We start from the raw sequence: 23,669 nt of genomic DNA, 5'->3' as shown, positions 1-23,669 counted from the left end.
ACGGAGTCTTGCTCTGTCGCCCAGGCTGGAGTGCAGTGGCGCGATCTCGGCTCACTGCAACCTCCGCCTCCCGGGTTCACGCCATTCTCCTGCCTCAGCCTCTCCGAGTAGCTGGGACTACAGGCGCCCGCCACCACGCCCGGCTAATTTTTTGTATTTTTGGTAGAGACGGGGTTTCACCGTGGTCTCGATCTCCTGACCTCGTGATCCGCCCGCCTCGGCCTCCCAAAGTGCTGGGATTACAAGCGTGAGCCACCGCGCCCGGCCTGAATGTATTTTTTTAAAAGACACAACTACCAAAACTTATGGGACACAGCAAAAGAAGTTCTACAAGGGCAGCAAATGCCTACAACACAAAAGAAGAAAGATCTCAAATAAGCAATTTAACATTACACCTGAATGAACTAGAAAAAGAAAATACACCAAGCCTAAAGTTAGCAAAAAGAAGAAAATGATAGATTTGAACAGGAATACATGAAATGGTGACTGGAAAAACAATAGAAAAGATCAATGAAACTAAGAGTTGTTTTTCAGGAAATTAAACAAAACTGATAAACACTTAGCTAAACTAAAAAAGGGGGGAAGATTCCATTTAAATAAAATCAGAAATGAAAGAAGAAATAGTACAACTGATAACACAAAAATACAAAGATAAGAAACTACTATGAACAATTATATGCCAACAAATTGGACAACCCAGAAGAAATAGATACATTCCTAGAAACATATAACCTACCAAGACTGAATCATGAAGAAATTGGAAATCTGAACAGATCAGTAATGACTAAGGAGACTGAATCAGTAATTGTCTTCCATCAAAGGAAAGTCCAAGACCAGATGGCTTCATGGATGAATTCTTTACATTCATTTAAAGAATAAGTCATACCAAATCCTTTTCAAACTCTTCCAAAAAACTGAAGAAGAGGAAATACTTCCACATTCATTTTTCAAAGCCAGCTTTACCCAGATACCAAACCCAGACAAAGATACCACAAGAAAAGAAAAGTACAGGCCAATACCACTGATGAACATAGATGTAAAAATCTTCAACAAAATACCAGCAATCTATATTTAATAGTACATTTTAAGGATATTCACCATGATCAAGTGAGATTTATTCCTTTGGTTCAAGGTTGGTTCAAGAAGTGTAAATAAATAAATGTGATTCACCATATTAACAAAATAAAGAACAGAAATCATATGATCATTTCAATTGATGCAGAAAAAGCATTTGACAAAATTCAATAATCTTTCATGATTAAAAACTCTCAACAACTGAGGAATAGAAGAAATATTCCTGAACACAATAAAGGCCATATGTGGCAAGTCCACAGTTAACATCGTATTTATTGATGAAAAGTTGAGTGCATTTCCTCTAAGATTAGAATCAAGGCAAAAATGTCCATTTCACCACTTCTGTTCAACACAGTCCTGGAAGTCCTAGCCAGAGCAATTAGGCAAAAGAAAGAAATTAAAGGCATCCAAATAGGAAAGAATGAAATAAAGTTTTCTCTGTTTATTAACAACATGATTTAATATATATAAAATCCCAAAGACTCCACAAAGAAACGGATAGAACTCATAAAAAAATTTAGTAAATTTGCAGGATACAAAATCAATATACAAAAATCAGTAGCATTTCAATATAATAACAATGAAATGTCTGAAAAATTATTAATAAAACAATTCAATTTACAATAGCTACAAAAAAGCACATAGAATTAAATTTAACCAAATAAAAGATCTGTATTATAAAAACTATAAAGCATTGATAAAAGAAATTGAAGATGACACAAATAAATGGAAAGATATCTCATGTTCATTGATTGGAAGAATTATTATTGTTTAAATGTTCATACTACCCAAAGTGATCTACAGATTCAATGCAATTTCTATCAAAATTCCAACGTCATTCTTCTGAGAAATTAAAAAAAAATCCTGAAATTTATATAAAACCACAAAGATCCCAAATAACCAAAGCAATCTTGACCAAAAAGAATGAAGTTTGTGCATAAAGCTATGGGATTTCAAAATATACAAAGATTTGGTTACAAAGCTATCATAATCAAAACAGCAAGTACTGGCATAAAAACAAACATGTTGACCAGCGAAATAGGATAGAGAGCCCAGAAATAAACCCACAACTCCATAGTCAATTGAGTTTTGACAAAGGTGCCAAGAACACACAATGGGTAAAGGGCAGTCTCTGCAATAAATGGCGTTGGGAAAACTATATATCCACATGTGGAATAATAAAAATGGACCATTATCTCACCCTTTATAAAAGAATCAACTCAAAAAATGATTAAAGACTTAAATGTAAGACCTGAAACTATAAAACTACTAGAAAATAAACATAGGGGCGGAGCTGCATGACATTGGTCTGAGGAGAAATTTTTTTGGATATGACTCCAAAAGCCCAGGCAACAAAAGCAAAAATAAAAAAAATGGGGCTATAACAAATTAAAACCCTTCTGCAGAGTAAAGGAAACAATAGAATTAAGGGACAGCCCTACAGATTGGGAGAAAATATTTACAAATCATACATCAGATAAGAGGCTAATATAGAAAATATGCAAGGAACTCAAAATACTCAATAATGAGAAAATATAACCCTATTTAAAAATGGGCAAAGCGTTGCCGGGTGCGATGGCTCATGCCTGTAATCCCAGCACTTTGGGAGGCTGAGGCAGGTGGATCACGAGGTCAGGAGATCGAGACCATCCTGGCTAACATGGTGAAACCCCATCTCTACTAAAAATGCAAAAAATTAGCCAGGCGTGGTGGCAGCCATCTGTAGTCCCAGCTATTCAAGAGGCTGAGGCAGGAGAATGGCATGAACCCAAGATGCAGAGCTTGCAGTGAGCCAAGATCATGCCACTGCACTCCAGCCCGGCCAACAGAGCGAGACTCTGTCTCAAAAAAAAAAAGGGCAAAGGGCTTGAGTAGACATTTCTCGGAAGAAGACATGAAAATGGTCAACATATATGTGGAAAAAAGTCCATATCTCTGATCATCAGAGAAATGCAATTTTAAAACTACAATGAGATTTCATTTTACATATGTTAGATTGGCTACTATCAAAAGGATAAGAGATAAGAAGTGTTGATGAGAATGTGGAGAAAAGGGAACTGTTATTCACTATGGATAATATTGTAAATTAGTACAACCATTTTGGAAACAGAACAGTTTCCCCAAAAAAGTAAAAATAGAATTACCATATGATGCATCAATCCTACTACTGGATATTTGCCACACACAAAAAAAATTGAAATCAGTGTGCCAAAGAGATGTCTGCACTCCCATGTTCACTGCAGCATTATTCACAACATCCAAGACATGAAAACAAATGAAGTGTCCATCAACGGATGAAGGGACTTTAAAAATGAGGTATATATACAAAACAGAATACTATTCAAACTTCAAAAAAGCAGGAAATTCTGTCATTCGCAACAACACGGATGAAGCTAGAGGATATTATGTTAAGTCAAATAAGCTAGGCACAGAGAGATAAATACAGTATGTTCTCAGCTATATGTGGAGTTTAGAAAGTCAAATTCATAGAAGTAGAGAGTAGAATGGTAGAAGTAGGGAAGAGGTGAACAAAGGGGAGATGTTGGTAAATGAATGCAAAGTTACAGTTAGAAGGAATAATTTCTGGTGTTCTACTGCACAACATGTTGACTATAGTTAATAATAATGTATTATATATTTCTAAATAGCTAAAAGGGAGGATTTTAAATGTTCTTACCACAAAGAAATAATAAATATTTGAGGTAACAGAAAAAAAGAAAACCCCAGTGTGGTACTGGAATAAGAATAGCCATAAAGATCAATGGAATAGAATTAAGAGTCCAGAAATAAACCTATACATCTATGGCCAATTGATTTCTGACAAGGGTGCCAAGACCAATTTATGAGGAAAGAATCATCTTTTCAACAAGCAGTGCTGGAACAACTGGATATGCACATGTGAGAGAATGAAGTTGGACCCCTGCCTCATACCATATAAAAAAATTAACTCAAAAAACATCGAAGACCTAAAAATAAGAGCTGAAATTATAAAACTCTTAGAAGTAGCAAATCTTCATCATCTTAGATTTTGCAATCAATTCTTAGATATGACACCAGAGGCATAATTAACAAAAGAAAAAATAAATTAGACTTCATCAAAATTAAAAATTTTTGTGCATCAAAGAACATTATAATGAGAGTAAAAAGATAACCACAGAATAGGAGAAAATATTTTTAAATTATATACATATCTGATAAGTATCTGGTGTTCAGAATATATAATCAATACTTAAAGTTCAACAACAAAAAGACAACAGCCCAATTTAAAAATGGGCAAACAGGGCTGGGTGCAGTGGTTCACACCTGCAATCCCAGCACTTTGGAAGGTCAAAGCAGGAGGATCATTTGAGGCCAGGAGTTTGAGGCCAGCCTGGTCAACATAGTGAGATCTCATTTATACCACCCCCCCTACCAAAAAAAAGCCTAGGTGCGGTGGTACGCCTGTAGTTCCAGCTACTTGTGAGCCTGAGGCAGGAGGACTGGAGGATCACTTGAGCCCAGGAGTTTGAAATTACAGTGAGCTATGATCGTGCCACTGCACTCTAGCCTGGGCAACTCAGCAAGACCCTATCTCTAAAAATAAAAACAAATGGGTAAAAAACTTGAATAGACTATTCTCCAAATAAGATATACAAATGGCCATGAAGCACATGAAATGGTGCTTGACATCATGAGTTAATGGAAAAATGAAAAAATAATCACCAAGACTTGCCACTTTACACCCACTATGGAAAATGACAATTATTGGTGAAAATGTGGAGAAATTGGAATCCTCAAGCATTACTGGTGGTAATCTGAAATGGTACAGCCACTGTGGAAAATAGTATTGTGGCTCTTTAATAAGTTAAACATAGACTTACTATACCACCCAGCAATTTCACTCCTGGGAATATCATGAAAGGAATTAAAATCAGGAGTTTAGACAAAAACTTGTTTACAAATATTTTTAGCAGCACTATTTCCAATAGCTAAAGGATGGAAAGAACTCCAATGTTCATCAGCTGATAAATGGGTAAACAAAATGTGATATGTGCCACAATAGACTATTATTCAGCCATAAAAACTGAGGTACTGATACACATTACAACATGGGTAAGCCTTGAAAGCATTATGCAAAGTGAAAGAAGGCATACACAAAAGGCCACGTGTTGTACGATTTCATTCCTTTGAAATATCCAGAATAGGAAAATCCACAGAGACAGAAGGCAGATTTGTCATTGTCAGGGGCTGGTGGGGAAGGAGTAGGGGCGAGAGACAAGATGGAATGAATGAACCTGCTCTCAGGTTTCCAGCTGCCTCAACTTGATGGAAAATGCTTGTGGGGGGTTTAAAACATGGCTCCAAAATATGTTGATACACTCTCATCTACAGGCAACATCTTCGACCTCTCCATTAGCATCTGGGCTTTGTGACTGTTTGAGCAGGAAAATACAGCAGAAGTGATGTTGTGTCAGTTTCCAGGCTCTGGCCTTACAAAACTGTCAGCTTCCACTTGCTGACTCTTGGAATACTCACTCTTGGAACCCAGATGCCACGCTGTGAGGAAGCCCATGCTGCCCTATGGAGGTCCCTGTGGAGAGGAGTCAAGATGTCATGCCAACTTGACAGCCATGTGAGTGAGCCATCTCAGAAGTGGATCTTCCAGCTTTGTATCTGTGGACCTGGAGGAAGGCAGGATCTAACTATTAGCACACCCTCCACGGTGGCTCAGATCCAAGAAGAACCAACGACTGAGGTCCAGTTCCCCAGAAGCAGACCCTAAGACAAAGATCTGTGTGAAGATGATGTATTTAAAAAGAGCTCCCCCAAAAAAACCTAAGAGAATGAGGTAAGCAGAACAAAGATTGGGAAGAAGCCAAGCTCACAGACGGTAGCTTTCAGCAGGGCCATTCTGGAGTATAAGTTCCACATAGAGGTGTCCCAACAGCAGGCAAAGGAGCTGGGCTCTTACAATGGGTGAAGCCCTCCCAACCCCAGGTCTGATCTGCCCCCATGGTCTCCCTTGGCTATTCCCGGTGTAACACGGACATGCTTCTCCAACTCCACTCCTGCAGCTTTGCATGAATCTTTGTTTCTCATTTTCTTGATTCATCATCTTTGTTGGTTTTCTCTTGGCAGCTGGCTAAGTGGAAGAGTCAAACATTCTGCCCTTGGCCTCAACCACTTGGCATCCTGGTTAGGGCTTATGTAAAGTTTTTAATTTTTTGATGCTAGTTGTATTTCTATAAATCCCTGGTAGGTGCTTTAAAAAAAAAAAAAAAAAAAAGGTGAGAGATCAAGCCAGACCTTGGCTGGGAGGGGAATGCAAACTCCCAGGCACATCAAGGCGTGGTGGCGGGCGCCTGTAGTCCCAGCTACTCGGAGAGGCTGAGGCAGGAGAATGGCGTGAACCCGGGAGGCAGAGCTTGCAGTGAGCCGAGATTGTACCACTGCACTCCAGCCTGGGTGACAGAGCGAGACTCCATCTCAAAAAAAAAAAGCCACAAGACATGTGGAAGAGGCACAGAAAGGGTCAAAAGCATCCCAGCATATAGGACAGGGCACCGAGAGTGTCTACTACAACCAATTTGGGATACAGGGGAAGAAAGGATTTGGTGACACACACCCATCAAATGTATTCAGTGCCCTTGCAATTTTGGAGAAGTCTGTGAAATCCCAAACTAGCCTAGATGTTCCCCATGTGGACAGATACTGGTGCCCAATCAGTAGGGCACTGGTCTTGCCATATAACCCTGGTCTCATTCCCCAGTCTTGGGGGAAAAAATGCAAACTGTCTTTGGGTCACATCACCTCCACTGAGCCTGCTTCCAGTCCTTCCTGCCATCTTAGACCCCTCACTCATCAGCCATAATCGCCTCATAGGCCTCAGAGACACAATGGCCTGCAGCCTGGCCTGTCTACTTGCTGAAAGTAGTATCTTATCTACCATTAGTAGATTAGTAGTTATCTTACCTACCATTAAGGGGCCCAGATTCATTCAATCCTTTTGGTCTTTCTTATGACACATATGCAAATAACCGCAGATGAAGATAAACCTTACAAAAAGGAAATAAACATGAATATCATAAAATAAAGAAACCCAGTGCTGGGTGTCTATTCCTGGTAATCTGCTTGTCTTTACCATCCTGTTATAGAAATGCTATGCCTGGGCTGGGCGCAGTAGCTCACGCCTGTAATCCCCAGCACTTTGGGAGGCCGAGGCGGGCAGATCATGAGGTCAGGAGATCGAGACCACGGTGAAACCCTGTCTCTACTAAAAATACAAAAAATTAGCCGGGCATGGTGGCGGGCGCCTGTTGTCCCAGCTACTCGGGAGGCTGAGGCAGGAGAATGGCGGGAACCTGGGAGGCGGAGCTTGCAGTGAGCCAAGATCGCGCCACTGCACTCCAGCCTGGGCGACAGAGCAAGACTCCGTCTCAAAAAAAAAAAAAAAAAAAGAAATGCTATGCCTATATTTTTTCAGTAGGACCTACTATTACAGGAGCCAAATTCTCAGGCTAAAATAATAACATATCACATTTTCTCAGATGCTATGCCAGAGACAAATTTTTCAGAAATCCACAGAGTGGGATTCAGCACACATTTCAAAACAGTTGAAGCAGTGAGACTGTGTAAGCAACAAACAAGACTTTAAAATACACATCCATGAGTCTTTTTTTAAAGACGGGTCAAGTGCAGTAACATCTATGAGTTTCAACTACTCCACTTTGCCCAGCAGTGTCTACTTGCTGCCCTGGGTGAGCAGTAAGAGATGAAATGCAGAGAAAGAAAGCAGTGTCTTTGGAGAGGATTGGAAGGCCACGCTTGGCATAAAAACGGGTTTGGAAGAAGACTTGTTGAAAGTTCCCTGTTTCTGCCCTGCTGCTTGGACACCCTGGAAAGGGAGATGTCGCCAGGGCTGGACCGCAGGCAGGGCAGGGTGAGCTCCCAAGCTGGGAGGAAAGCAAGACAGCTAGATCTGGCAGAGCAGCCCCAAGGCTGGAGCTACTCAGAGGGGCCCAGGGAAGTGGCGAGGGTTGGGCTTTTGCTCATAGGCCTGTCGGGGAAGGCAGCAGCAAAGCAGAAATTTCCGGGGCCTGAAGGGAGGCTAGCGGGCCTACAGTCTCCTGGGGGTTCTGGAGAGTGAAGCTGAGATGGCACAGGCAGAAGTGCCTGGGAGAAGGCCTCATACTCAGCACCCAAAAGAACCAGCACCCAGGACCTGTGTGCCACCACTCACCCTCTCACCGTCCCCACCCCCAATGTCTTGATGGGATATGTTCAGGCCCCCAGATTTCAGGTGCAAGTCCTGGGGAAGGAAAGATGGGGTATAAAAGAAAAAAGGTGCCAAGTTCCAAGCATGCAAAAAACAAACAAACAAACAAAACTCAGATTGGCTGAATGATCTTGAATTAAGTTTCTACTATGGGATGAAATGAGAGTCCTGGATAGAAATGAAGTTACAGAAAGGGTTTCATGCACACTGGGGCTTGGGGTTGAGAAATCTATACCCAGTTGGAGTACCTAGCCAATGCCATGTACATAATGAGCACCCAAATACCACAGACAATACTCTCCCCAAGGTCATGGTGTTTTGTCCTCCTCTAGTCTCCTTTAAAATAAATAAGCAAGGATTTCCTTTTCCACAGACTTTCTTGTTCTCCCTCACAATCTTCCCCCTCTCTCAAGGGGAAAAAAAATGTGCAAAGCACACCTCCTGTGCATTTTCATCTCCTTCCTTTGGCTTCTGTCCAAGGCAACCCCAGGGGCTGGGGGTAAGAGTTGCTACAACTGCTGTCTTCTCAGCTGCCGGCCCACACTCTATCTGGGATGTTGGAGAAGCAGAGCCCACATGTCCTGCAGTGGAGTGAATTAATTGGGTCAGCCACTGCTGGGGTGTCCCTCATGCCATTGCCTCAAAGAAAGAGATCCTATGCCAGACTGGGCTTTTGGTGAGTGTTTGAACACAACCCTGAGGTCATTCCACCCTCCAACCATCAAAGGCTCAGGAGCTGTACCTCCTGACATACACACACCCCATTCAAAGGAGCACTTTAGCAACCCAGGGTTGTCGGGGAGCGGGAATGGTGGGGGTGGGGGCAGCTGTAACAGATTGAGACCCAAGGGTTGGAACTCAAGGGTCATCTGCTCCACTATGTGCCCCACCCTCAGAAGCTGAGATACGAGGAGTCACTAGATGCAAATATATTAAACGCTGGATATCAATGAAAGGTTCCTTGTTAGTTTTAACAGCCCGTCTAAGATCACAATACTGACCCAGTTAAGATGTATAAATGCAACACAGCATTTGTCCCAGGAAATAAAACACTAAAGATTACCTTATTCCTTGAAATATTAACTTTTAGAATAAGTGATGTCAAGTTTTATTTATCATGGAGGTCAATTTGCCACTTTTCCTACTTTTCTTTAAAAAACCTGTTTATATACACTCTCCCATTCACTGCAAGAAATAAGCAGTGAGATTGCTATGATGCGTTTTTGCCTTTTAACAGATATTAAGTGTCTTGGCTGAAATCACCCAGCTGTCTAGGAAGGCAAAAACCACAGGCTGGGATGGACTCTCTAGAGTCAACAGGAAAGTGGAAGGGCCTCTACCAGAGAGGATGTGAATAAGATTTTGAAAGAAACAGGAAACAATCCATTGCAGCTTTAAAATCTTGATTTTAAAAAACACCGGCCGGGCGCAGCAGCTCATGCCTGTAATCCCAGCACTTTGGGAGGTCGAGGCGGAAGGATCATGAGGTCAAGGGATCGAGACTATCCTGGCCAACATAGTAAAACCCGGTCTCTCCTAAAAATACCAAAATTAGCTGGGTGTGGCGGCGGGCGCCTGTAGTCCCAGCTACTCAGGAGGCTGAGGCAGGAGAATCACTTGAACCCGGAGAGCAGAGGTCGCAGTGAGCCAAGATCACACCACTGCACTCCAGCCTGGCAACAGAGCAAGACTCTGTCTCAAAAAAAACAAAAAACAAAAAAAACCCCAGTGTGTTAGTTCATTTTGCATTGCCATAAAGGAATACCTGGGGCTGGGCAGTGTATAAAGAAAAGAAGTTTATTTGGGTCACCATTCTGCAGACCATATAAGAAGCACAGTGCCAGCATCTGCTTCTGCTGAGGCCTCAGGAAGCTACCATTTGTGGTGGAAGGTAAAGGGCGAGCAGGTGTGTCATATGGTGAGAGAGGGAGCAAGAGAGAAGGGAGGAGGTTCAGCCTCTTTAAACAACCAACTATCACATGAATTAATGGAGTTAGAACTCACTCACTACCATGAGGAGGTCACCAAGCCATTCATGGAGGATTCACCCCATGACCCAAACACCTCCCACCAGGCCCCACCTCCAACATGAGGGATCAGATTTCAACATGTGATTTGGAGGGGACAAAAATCCAAACTATACTATTCCATTCCTGGCCCCCCAGATTCATATCCTTCTCACATTGGAAAATACATTCATCCTTCCCCAATAGTCTCCAAAAGTTCTAACTCATTCCAGCATCAACTCAAAAGTCCAAAGTCTCATCAGAGACTCAAGGCAAGTTCCTTCCTCCTATGAGCCTGTGAGATCAAAAACAAGTCGTTTACGCCCAATATATTGATACAATGGTGACACAGACATTGAGTGAATATTCCCATCCCAAAAGAGAGAAATTGGCCACAAGAAAGAGGCAACAAGTCCCATGCAAGTCTGAAAACCAGCAGGGACGACAATACATCTTAAAGCTTCAATATAATCTCCCTTGACCCCATGTCCCAAATCCTGGATACACGGTTGTGTGGGATGGGCTTGCAAGGGCTTAGGCAGCCCTGCCTCTGCGCCTGCTTTGCGATGTGCAGCTGCTGTTCTTGCTCTCATGGGTTGGAGCTGAGTAACTGTGGCTTTTCTAGGCTAAGGTGCAAGTTGCTAGCGGTTCTACCATTCTGGAGTCTGGAGGGCAGTGGCCTCATTCCCGCTGCTCCACTAGGTAGTGCCCTGGTCGGGGCTCTGTGTGGGGACTCCAACCCCACATTTTCCCTTGTAACTAACCTGGGATGTTCCCATCCTCTGGCTGGGATAAGGGAAGCAGCACCCCAAGGCAGCACCGAGTAGCAATGCCCCTGGCCTCGTCCCTGAAACCAGTCTGTCCTCTTAGGCCTCTGGGCTTGCGATGAGAGGAGCAGCCTGGAAGATTTCTAAAGTGCCTTTGAGGCCTTTTTCCCATTGTCTTGACTAGTAGCACCTGCTTCCCTTTCAGTCATGCTAATCTCTCTAGCAAGAGGTTGTTCCTCATGCCTCTTGGATTCTTATCCTTTGGGTTTCTCTCCTGAAATGTTCTTTCCTTCTCCACCATGAGACAGGCTGCAGATTTTCCAAATTTTTACACTCTACTTCCCTTTAAATTGTAAGTCCCAACTTTAAGTCATTCCTTTTCCCCATATCGGATCTTAGATTGGTAGAAGCAGGCTTGCTACTTCTTGAATACTTTGCTGCATAGAAATTTTTTTTCCTCCAGATACCCTAAGTCATCACTCTGAAGCTCAGCCTTCTACAAAGCCCTAAGACATTGGCACAATGCAGCCAAATTCTTTGCTAAGGTGTAACAAGGTTGACCTGTGCTCCAGCTCCCAATAAGTTCCTCATTTTCATGTGAGACCTCATCAACCTGGCCTTCACTGCCCATATTTCTATCAGCATTTTGGTCATAATCATTTAACCAGTCTCCAATACATTCTGAGAAATAAAAATGAAACCCTAAGCCCTTCCCCCACCCAGACTACTGAATGGACCCCCCTCTTGGCCAAGGGGACCCCAAAGAAACCTTAAAACTGAGTCCCAGCCCTGATGCAATGGGAGGTCAAACATGCCTCGTTACAGCCCGTCCCTTGCTGACCACCACTAGGCTTTCTTCTCTAAAGGCTAAGCAGGAACCAGCCCTTTCTCTTTTTTAAAATTATTTTATTTTACTTTAAGTTCTGGGATGCATGTGCTGAATGTGCAGGTTTGTTACATAGGTATACATGTGCCATGGTGGTTTGCTGCACCTATCAACCTGACATCTAGGTTTTCAGGCATTTGTCCTAATGCTCTCCCTCCCTCACCCCACAACAGGCCCCAGTGTGTTATGTTCCTCTCCCTGTGTCCATGTGTTCTCATTGCTCAGCTCCCACTTTTGAGAACATGTGGTGTTTGGTTTTCTGTTCCTGTGTTAGTTTGCTGAGGATGATGGTTTCCAGCTTCATCCACGTCCCTGCAAAGGACATGAACTTACTCTTTTTTATGGCTGCATAGTATGGTATATATGTGCCACATTTTCTTTATCCAGTCTATCATTGGTGAGCATTTGGGTTGGAACCAGCCCTTTCAAAAGAGTCGCCTCACCACTGATCAACCACCCACCTGATGCTGTCCCTCCCTTTTGCAGTTTCAACAGAACAACCAACTAGCATTCCCTCCTGATAAGAGACCACCAACCACTGAGAGGTTCTGGTCAGTCTAGGAAGGCTGTGCACTGACTGAGGGGTTTTGTGTCCACTGCTTCATCTTTTGAAGTCAGAGGCCCAAAAACTCCCCACTCACATCTTGCTAATACTACCATTTTTTTAACATGGGAAACCATGAAGGGGCTTGGAGGTCAACTGTGCATGTGTTTCTTCTTTCGTAAATATTCATGGCTCCTCCTATAGCTTGCTGAATATATATTTGGCCACCTCATTCAGCACAAATCCTTGTTTTATTCTTCTGACACTCCAACTGCCTGTTTCTGGCTTCTGGCCAGAGGCTATGCTTCCCAGCCATTCAGAATGGCCACCCTGCAGGCTGCAATCATTTATGAGAAATACAGCTCTCCTTTCCACATTTATGAACCTCATCATCCTTTGGTTGACAATTTCAAATTTCCCCTCATCTTCCTGTCTTCTTCTAAGCCCTCCAAATTCTTCCAATATCTGCCAATTTACTCATTTCTAAAGCTGCTTCCACATATTCAGCTATCTTTATAGAAAAGCCCCACTCCTCAGTACCAATTTTCTGTGTTTGTCCACTTTGCAGTGTTACAAATAAATACTTGAGGCTGGGTAATTTACAAAGAAAAGAGGTTTATTTTGGCTCATGGTATGGCAGGCTGTACAGGAAGCATAGTGTTGGCATCTGCTTCAGGTGAAGGCTTCAAGAAGTTTCCACTCATGATGGATGGCAAAGGGGAGAAGGTATATCACAGTGAGAAGGGGGAACAAGAGAGAAAGTGGGGGAGATGCCAGGCTCTTTAAACAACCAGCTCTCCAGTGAACTAGTAGAGAGCTCATACATTCCTGGTGAGCAGGGCACCAAGCCATTCATGAGGGGTCCCCCATAATGACCCAACCTCCTCCCACTAGACCCCATCCCCAAAACAGGGGATCAAATTCTCACATGAGATTTGGAGGGGACAAATGTCCCAACCATATTGGGAGCATCTCAGCTCCAGATAATACCAGACTACTAGAGGGAGGAACACTGTGGGGTCTTCATGCTAGCTGCTTTCCATTGACATTTTCCTGGCCTCCAGACCTAGAAACAACCAAAAATAACTTGGTGAACGTACTGAAGTTATTTATCAACCATTTACTGAGACCGCAATGTTGTAAAAAGGAAAGGGCTTAACACTAGGTTAAGCCTAGTGATACTGGAAGATTTTGTTTCAATGTACTATATTTTCTAACATCTAATCATCTGTCCCAAAACAGAAACCATCTTGTTTCCTAGGCATGCTATCAGAACGGGAAAATAACTAAATTTTTCTTCAAAAAATAATTGCAAAATCCACATTAATGAAATACATTTTTAAGAAGTGAAATAAGAGATAAAAATAGCTAATATTTGTGGCCAACCACTGTTCAGTATATTGTACATCTATTAACTCATTCAAGCTTCACAATAACCTGATGAGGAAGACAGTATTTCTATCCCCATTTTGCAGATGAGGGAACTAAGGGACAGAAGAGCTAAGGAGCTTGCCCAAGTCATACTTAAGAGGCAAAATAGAGACCCCCTCACCCCAGAAGCAAGGCTCCGTGGTCTATGCCCTTAACCATTGACCTCTCCTGCCCTTCACACATACCTCTGTTAATCAAAAGAATAGGTCCAACAATGACGACTTCACTTCCTAAGTGAAACCATAGGTTTAAGGTAGTAACAGGCTACATTATAGACCTTAACAAACCATACTGAAATTCTTCTAGAAGAAAAGTCAATTCGATATATCATATAACTTTAAAATAATGATGGGCCAGGCATGGTGGCTCGCGCCTGTAGTCCCAGCACTTTGGGAGCCCAAGGAGGGAGGAGCCCTTAAGCCCAGGAGTTTGAGACCAGCTCTGGCAACATAGTGAAACCATCTCTTTACATTTTTTTTTTAATTAGCCAAGCATAGAGGCACATGCCTAGCTACTCAGGAGGCTGAAGCAGGAGAATCACTTGAGCCCAGGAGTTTGAGGCTGCAGTGAGTTATGATCACACCACTGCACTCCAGCCTGGGCGACAGAGCCAGACCTTGTTTCCAGAAAAAAAAAAAAGAAAGAAAGATGTCACACCACATTTTCAAACACAAACACATTACCTGGCAGTCATTATCAAAAGCCTGTGCTAACTGGGTTAAAATCAGAAACCTAACTGGTGGTTTCGGACAGAAACCTAGAAACTGTGCTATGGACTGAATGTTTGTGCCTTCCCAGAATTCATACACTGAAGCTTAATCTCTGATGTTATGGTATTAGGATGTGGGGCCTTTGGGAAGTGATTAGGTGATGAAGGTAGAGCCCTCATGAATGGGATTAGTGCCCTTTTATGAGGGATCCCAGAGAGCTCCCTCACCCTTTCCCCATCATGTGAGGATGCAAGATGTTAGCAGTCTGCAAAGTATAAGAGAGCCCTCACCAGAACCCGATCATGCAGGCACCCTGATCTCAGACTCACAGCCTCTAGAACTGGGAGAAAGAAATTTCTGTTGATTTTAAGCTACCTAATCTATGGTATTTGTTATAGCAGCCTCAGTTGACTAAGACAAATGGATTCAATTTTGTCTTAAGTTCTTGGTTTCCAGTAAACCAGAAGTAACTTGATAATGCAATGCTGACCGCTGGGATTTTTCAGCCAGGTCTTCTCCAGCTTCCAGAAATGCTGGACCGACCATGTATTTTTAGGGACTGTCCTTGCTCCAGAGCCTGAAGGATTTCTATTTTCATTCCTCTCACAGTAACACAGAGAGGTGGCCAAGATCTCTCTAAGAAGCACAAACCTGGCCCAGTACACATGAGCTCATCAGTCACTCAGGGGCCTCTTCTTCCCCAGACTCCCCAGGAAGCATAAGCTTCTAGGATGAGCTCCCCAGAGCACTTCCCTTCTTATTTACCAGGAAGAAGTTCTTAGAGGCTGCTCCCCCAGTCTTCTTCCAGGCCCAAAGCCTTACCTCTTGCCTCTGCTTCCATTTCTGCTAGGTTCTCTTATTCCAGTCTGTACATGTCAGAAGCCATCCGGAGCCTCAAGAGAAGAAAGAGCCATGGTGAGTCGTTTTACATTTTCCAAATGAACAATGAATTCCTAAAAGAAAACCTCAACTTGCAGCCTTCCTGCCCCCAGGAACTCCTAGCAGGAGAGCCCAGGTCCCAACAAAATGCATGGCAGCTGCTGCCCAGCCTCTGAGAGAATTAAGAGGCATCAGAGCCCCAAGTGGCCGCAGAACAACATCCTGTCCAGCCGTTCAGCAGCTGGCAGGCTCCCCTTTTCATGATGCCCTTTCCGCTGTGCCCTAGGGGGCTCACCTCTTGCAGCCTTGACAGCGCAACTCTTGCCAGGTCCCAGCGGGAATGAACTGGAAACCTCCTGGGTTTCCAGCAGCTGCTGTGCTTCTGAACTGACTCTTCCTTGAGGGTGGCAGGCGCCCTGCCTCCTTGTCTGCAGCTGTGGGTTTAGACAAAGTGCATTAGGCTTCTCTTCTCCCCCGGGCCAGCAGGGTTTTAGGCCTACCCACTTAGGGATCATTTCCACAAAATAAATATCCCCCCGGCTGAAAACTCCCCCCATTCTTCCTTAATACGGGGTCTCTTCAGAAACACAAGAGCCTAGGTTTCTTCCTCTTTCTCACCCAACCTGCTCACTCACCTCCATCTCACACTGCCACCCCCACCCCCAGCACAGCCACCAGAACCACCAGTCCTCAGCTTCAACTGAGCCCCTGGGCTACTTCAGCATGTTCTCCTCACATTTGTACTCACATACATCTTCCTACAAGTTCCCTCGCCCTTTCACGGGCTGAAGCTCTGCCTCTCTCAGAGAACATTAGCTATTTGTCAGGAATATTGTGCAGAAGACTTCACTTAATTGGAAAAGTATTCACTCTTGGTGGTCCCCAATGCCCCCAGGCCCTCAGCCATAGGATGTGGCTCTCACCTGGACAGTAGACACCTTGCTTCAATTTTCACTCTTCGCCCCTGGAAACCATCGGCCGCTGGGGGTGAAAGGAAACTCTATAGTACTATACTGAGGTGACGTTTCCACCAACCATCTGCTTGGGTCCCTGGTAATTCTCCACCGGAGACTGGGGCTGCCTTCCTCAGGGATCCCAGCTATCTCTCAACACCTCGTCTTCCTCCAAGACTGGCATCATCGCAGAGTTCTGAGGAATTCACTTTCCAGGCAAGAAGGTCTTAGGTCCTTGTGTCCTTGGTCCCAGAAGGGATCTTAGTCAGAAGATGTATTCTTGTCAGCTGCCAGCTCTTGGTACAGTGGTGAGGGTGAGGGACTGTGCAGCTATACAAAATGAAGTAACTTGGAAAAGGTGTCCTTATGGATGAGACTCAATGCCCCCAGGCATCCTCCCTCCTCATCATGGGTTGCTCTTTGCAAGCGGAAGTCTCATGCAGTAGGTTCCCTGTGCCTTCCTCTCTGGCCCTGACCTTGACAGGAGACCTCTTCTGGTGCCTTCTGGACCACCTGCTGCCTTACACCTGGGCTCCATACCAGAATCACCAGCATCCACTCAAGAGGACACTGGGCAGCTGAAACACTTGTTTTTTGCTGGGGCCAGTCCTAGTCCAGTAGGGTTTCCAGGCACCCACAGCAGCTGCCCAGGCAGCAAATGTCAGTCAGTTATAAACCAGCCTGGTAAGACTCACACTTTGACCTCCCTACATGGACTTTGTTTTGGGAGAAATTCCAGGATTTCAGACTCTCAGGGCCCATGGTCACTGAGCTCAATGTCCCCAATAGGTCATATCCTGCAGCTGCAACTCTAAGAGCTTGTGCTTCTGTCAAAACAATAAGCTTCTACTAGATGGGTCAGATCCGTTCTCTGACTTGATGCAATGGCCACTGTCCCTTCAGTCTGGCCCCTCGGCATCTAAGTCAGTGGAAATGGGATGAGGCGCAGATGTAGAAGGAAGAACTAGATGGGTCAGATCCGTTCTCTGACTTGATGCAATGACCACTGTCCCTTCAGTCTGGCCCCTCAGCATCTGAGTCAGTGGGAATGTGACGGGCCCCATATGTAGAAGGAAGAACTGGAAGGAAGCAAAGGAAGAACTGGAAGGAAGGAAGGAAGGAAAGGAAGCCACCAGCCTCCTGCTGAGTCTTGATTAGGTCTCCTAGACAGACATTCTCCTCCTCCTGTTGCGAAAACTGTCGGAATTAACATAAAGCCTCTGAGCCCAAGCTTCCTCAAGTGTAGAATGAGGACACTGGAGTCCAGCATCTCTGAGTGCTTCTCTGTGATGGACAGAACAATGCCCCGACAAAGATGCTCATGCCCTCCTCCCCAGAACCTGTGAATATGTCACGGTGCATGGCAAGGGGGGTATTAAAGTTGCCAGTGGAATTTAGGTTGCTAATAGGCTCACCCTAAGATGGGGAGATTAGCCTCAATTATCAGGGTGAGCTCACTGTCATCACGGGGACCCCTATAAGTGAGAGAGGGAGGCAAGAGAAGTAGTGTCAGAATTAGAGACGGATTTGAAGAAGTTGGCTTTTAAGATGGAGGAAGAGGCCATGAGCCGAAGGATGCAGGTGGCCCCTAGAAACAGGAAAAGGCAAGAAAAAGGATCTCCTCTAGAGCCTCCTGAGCAGCACAGCGTTGCCAACACTTTGAACTTGGCCAGTAGTTTGAACTTCTGTCTTCCAGAACTGTGAGATAATAAATCTGTACTGTTTTAACTCATTTATCTTGCGGTAAATTTGTAACAGCAGCCATAGGAAACTAATGCACCCTCATCCCTCACATCCACACCACAATCTCCCTCTTCTCGCTGGCATTCCATCTCCTCTGCCTCCAAGTCACAGAGCCCCAGGTGCCACAATGGCTGTGGAGTCTGCGGTGCAACCTCATTGCAAGTATTTGCATGCTCAGAAGAGAAACACGAGTACGATGTCCTATATTTACGAGGACCTTACTACTTTTAAATCGCTGTCATTCAAAAACAAAACAATTTTTTTCAGTGTGTTCTTAAGTGCCCGTTACTGAGCTGGTCCCTGGGGATGCAAAGACACATGGACGTCATTGTTTCTCTCCAGGAATTCACTTGGAAAAAGAAACACGGGAGACACTGCCTAGAATGCTTGATGCCTTCGAAGTTAGACTGGAGTTGGATTAACCCGGCCTCTCTCTCTAGAAATAGGAAATGGCTAGAAGAGTGACATCAATCAGCCACAACTGCTTCAGCCTCATAACATCGGAGCAATGGTATCAGACTTGATGCAGAGACTACCTGGGTATGTGGCTTTTTTTTTTTTTTTAATGTAGTGAAAAATTCCAAGTCACAGCCATGACACTGAACCATCAAAAGATAATTTCACGTTTTGTTTTGTATTAAATGCTCTTTGTACTTTGCTTTTGTTAGAGATGGCTGGAAAATTCTAGAAATAAGGAGTGCTAGAGAAGAATCACTACTTAAGAGCAGGATCTTAAAGAATACATCCTTTGCCCCCTATATCTTCTCCCCTTTCTGATTCTCAAAAAGACACTTCAAACTGATGGATAGTCTTTATGTAGATGAATGGGACAAACTCAAACGTGAGAGTTGATCCTTTTTTTTTTTTTTCCAGATCCTGAGGAATTGCCATTAGGACCTGGAAACAAATATGTTGTGTGGAAGACTTACTGACAAAGGAACTTTAACTGAATTCCTCCTCTAGTGCTGAACAGTGACTGCTGAAATGGCCAGACTGGCAACATATCAGGAGGAAAACTGGCATTCCTATTAGATGGAATGTGCAAGAAACCATAATTTTTTAATGGGGTTGAGGATTGCCTGCTTCTATAAGAAGATAGGTATTTTCTGTATCTAGCCAGGTGAGACCACACATTTATAAGACAGATTGACAAGATCAGAACTACAATTACAAGCTATCCACAAACTGTTGCAGAGGCAGACAATCTTTTCTGGATACTTTCCTTAGCCTGAGTTTCTGAACCTACTACTATATGAAGGAGTACTGCCAAGATCCAGCCAAAAAACAAAAACAAAAAAGGCCCTGGTGGCTTCAAAGATTTTGACATTGGAAACTTGTCCCAGTACCTGAAACACACAATGTCATGTGTCAGTGAGCTCAGCCTGGAGCCCACACCTTGGCCATCTGCCCAGAATTCTCACCCCAGTTCTCTAAAACTCTACTCTTTCTTCTCGGGTGGACTGCTTTTTGATCCCGAAAGGCAATGTTAATGGGGCTTTGATGCAGCTGAGACATAGTCAAAAAAAAAAAAAAGAATACAGAGTACACAACACAAGAAAGCTTAGAAGACACCTACGTCCAGATAGAACTAAGTTCCTCATGTGTCCCCATAGAGAGGCAACATTTTAAGATAGAGTTTGAAGACCCAGCTGCCAATGGTCAATCACTGTCACATCGGAGGAGCTAGCAAAAGACACCACTAACAATTATGGGAATAAAAACTTCCTTGTTACTTTAAAGTTTTCAGATCATCTGTTAAAGCTGATAAGGCCATTGGCATCTATTCTGTTCATTGTACTCTGTCTCCTCTTTTACTTCCCTCCCAGTCCCTATCCTTTGCCAACTATGTTGTTTGCCAATTGTCTCCCAAGGAGCATGGGAGCAGTGGTTTCCCCCACATATATCTTTACAACTTTTCCTACAGCACCTCTTGGCATCCAGCCTCCAGAATTTGCTTCTCCTGCAGTGATTCTGCTAGTTCACTCTTCCTTGGAAAGACCACTGCCTTTGACTCTCAAAGTGGCAATAAATTTCTCCTTTCCCCCCATTTCATCTCAGCACAGGGCTCTCCATCGGCTTTAGAGGGAGCTGCAGGCATGGAGCAATTCAGCATGCTCACACCAGCAGCAGCATACAAAATCATTGACCATGAAGCCACCTGTTCCAAACACCATTGTCAAAACCAAGGACCCAAAGAAGTATAGCACACAGGCTTGCCCCTGGGTAAAATGGAAATGGAAAATGGAAATGTCACCAGTAGAGGACAGCCACACTACAGACTGAGGAATGGTGTGCTGCGTGGGCTAGGGTTGGTCTGTGGAGACAGGTGAGCCCTTTGACATGGGCTGGCTAGAAAAGTCCTCATGAACAAGGAAAGATATAAGACACGGGTGTTCGAGAAAAAGAGCATCTCAGCAACAGACAGAAGGAGGCAGGAGAAAAGAGCATTCACAGCGTGTTCAACAACATAGAAGACCTTTCCCAGGGATGGTAGGGAGTGTGTAGGAGAAATGGAGAAATGGAATGTAGAAAAGATCATAGGGGCCAGACTATGGTGAGTCTTCATAAGTTGAGCTAAAGAGGTAAGACTTTATTCTGTTGGCAGTGGGGAGTCTTTGAAGGGCTTGAAAGCAGGGGTGGGGCACTTCCACTGCATGAGGTCTAAGAAAAATGACTCCAACAGGGTCCGTGGCATGGACAGGTAGAAGGAGTCTGAAGGCAGAGAGACCGCAATGGGCTGAATGGTTGCCCCGAAATAATTCATGTCCACCCAGCACCTCAGAATGTAACCTTATTTGGAAATGGAGTCTTTGCTAATGTTCCCACTTCAGATGTGGTCATACTGGATTGGGGTAGACTCTGAATCCAGTGGCTGGTGTCTTCCTAAGAAGAGAAGACATGCAAAGAAGAAAAGAAGGCTATGTGATGATGGAAGCAGACATTGGAGCCACGTGTCTAAAAGCCAAGGAGCAGCCGGGATTGCTGGCAGCCACTGGAAGCCTCCTTCATAGGCTCCAGAAGGAACCAACCCTGCTGGCACCTTGGTTTCAAACTTACGGCCTCCAGAACTGGGAGAGAATAAATTTTTGTTGTTCTAAGCCACCTAGTTTGTGGTCATCTTTCACAGCAGCCCTAGGGAATGAATGCAGAGGCTAACGAAGAATCCATCTGGAGTGCAGGATGGGGAAATGTCACCTGGGCCCAAAACTATGCCTTGGATAAAACCGTATTTGAAAAGCATAATCAACAGGAAAGAATAGCTGGGAGACAAGCAAACTGTAAGAGCAAGGTATGGCTCCAAATTCACAGAAAGTGGACTGGAGCTGCCCATTTCACTCTGGTGCCAGCTCTCTAAGGTGAACGTCAAGGAAGCTTATGTTCCTTGTAGGTGCCTCTGAGGGGTAGGGCCGAAATTTGGATTCCCAAACTTGAGAGTCAGACTGGAAATAATCCAGGGAGACATCTTGCAACCCTAACCCAAAGACATGTGACTACGTATTGGAAGTCAAATTATCTTGTTTATTTCTCCTTTTTGTCCTACAGTTTTTAAGAAACTAAGTCGTCTAGAGACTTGCCCTGTCTAGAGTAGTGCAGAAACCCCAAACAGAAGGAGTTGGCCCTTGAGGCTCACGTGGTAAAAGCAAGAATTGTTTAGAGAAACCTAAAGCGTAGGTGAATGTTGAGGGAATATCCTACTCTTCCCAATGTCCAGGTTCACCCTTCAGTGCAAACTTTCTAAAATCTGGGGTTTATGAATAAGGGAACCCTTGGTGTCCCTTGCCCCACTCTCAGCTAGGTGCATGAAAGCAGTCTTTATTGTCCCTTCCCCAAGCAGCACAGCCCAGTATCAGAGGACACAAGGACACAGGCTCCTACCCCAAGCCTGTGCACGGGGCAAACTCTTCAAGAGCGAGGCACATTTTGATCACCCAAGAGCATTCACCACCAGCACCCCCAACCCTATTCCAGGAACCCCTTTTAGTGCACCAGTAAGTTGTCAGAAAAAGATCACCATAGTCTCTTTGAGGGGGAAAAACAAAAATCCTGCCTGCATGCCAATGGTCCCTCGACCTCAGGTTCTGAATCGTTCATGGCCTTCTTGCTTCTCATGGCCTGGGGCCCTCCCCCTTCCACCTGGGAGTTTCTGAAAAAATGAAGAATCCTGTCCCTGGGCTTTGCACCCACTGCAATGCAGCCACCTCAAGCCACGCTAGATAGTCTCCTCTGCTCTTCTCACAGGTCAGCCCACCCTGGGGACTCAGAGCTGACCTCCCTGGAGCCATCACCTAGTCTCCTATTTTTCCCCAAGATGCTACTTGTACCCTTTAAAAGTGCAGTTCACAATGAGGATTAGAGGCCCTCACACGCACCTTTCACCCACTAAGTTGGCACAGTTTGAGGAAGTGAATTTTAGTAACACAGGTGGAGGGCCTAGGTGGGGATACAAACATTCTCGTGCATTGCTAGGGGATGTCAATCGATACAGCTTGTTTTGGAGGTAAAAATCTGATATTGGATTTTAATTTGTCCTGCCTTCTGACCCAGAAATTCTGCTTCTAAAAATGTATTCTAACAAAATGAAGTCTGTATGCAAAGATTTAGCCAGAAGGACATTCATCATAACCTTATGTATAATAGCAAAATAAAACAGTAACATCCAAATATTCAAGACAGAAAGCTATTTTAATAAATATTGGAGAGGGAGACCCTGTCTCAAAAAAAATAAAAATTAAAAAATAAATACATATCGGAACATTTATGCAATGGAATATGATCTAACTACTAAATTTGCTGCTTGTAAAGGAGTGTCAGTTGCCTCCAGGGAGCAAAAAAGAGTGAGCTCCAAGGCAGAAAATAAAAGGGGCAACCTTCCCCTGAACGCGCTTTTGCACCTGTTGGTTTTCGAAGCATTTGAATCCCAGATATGAGATAGAGAGGTCAATAAAAGTTTAAAGGGTATTTTGGAAGAAGAGTAGCATCGACAAGAGAAAGGTATTCACGAACTATTAAGTGAAACATATATGCTGCAAAATAATGCACTGAGTGATACCATTTCTACTAAAACACAAAGCCAGAAGAAGTCCAGAAGGAAATTACTATGAGATTGAACAGGATATGTTTCCAATGGACGGAATTACAGAAGTTTTTTTCTTCTTATATGTATTTTTCTAACTTTGCTACAAGGAACATGCCGTGTTTCGAGGAGAAAGAGGAGCAACCAACGTTCTTTTAAATTCTTAGAAAATGCTCTGGTGGCAAAATGTGAGCTTGGCACTTTCTCTCCTTCCTGTCTCAGACAAACTCTTATGAGGAATTGAGACACTCACTGTCTTCCACTTCCTCATCATCCCCACCCGACTCCACCCAAAAAACTGCCTCCTCAGCCTGCTGAAGTCTAGCTTCTGTCCCCCAAACTCGTCT

At 44.0% G+C, this 23,669-nt stretch overlaps 1 long non-coding RNA gene across 1 annotated transcript; it reads right to left on the bottom strand.

Annotated features, from left to right (window-relative positions):
• Window positions 1–13,463: 13,463 nt before the first annotated feature.
• On the bottom strand, window positions 13,464–17,601 carry LOC116463325 (uncharacterized). The gene is made up of 4 exons (XR_004246655.2): window positions 16,476–17,601; window positions 15,848–15,986; window positions 15,496–15,566; window positions 13,464–13,598 (listed from the first exon to the last, which is right to left on the bottom strand). It is a non-coding gene; the product is annotated as an uncharacterized LOC116463325 (long non-coding RNA).
• Window positions 17,602–23,669: the final 6,068 nt, after the last annotated feature.

Source organism: Hylobates moloch, unplaced genomic scaffold, assembly GCF_009828535.3.
Source record: "Hylobates moloch isolate HMO894 unplaced genomic scaffold, HMol_V3 SCAFFOLD_33, whole genome shotgun sequence".
In the NCBI taxonomy this organism is placed as follows: Eukaryota; Metazoa; Chordata; class Mammalia; order Primates; family Hylobatidae; genus Hylobates; species Hylobates moloch.
The sequence above is the reverse complement of the archived record's forward strand: the minus strand, read 5'-3'. Positions and strand labels throughout refer to the sequence as shown.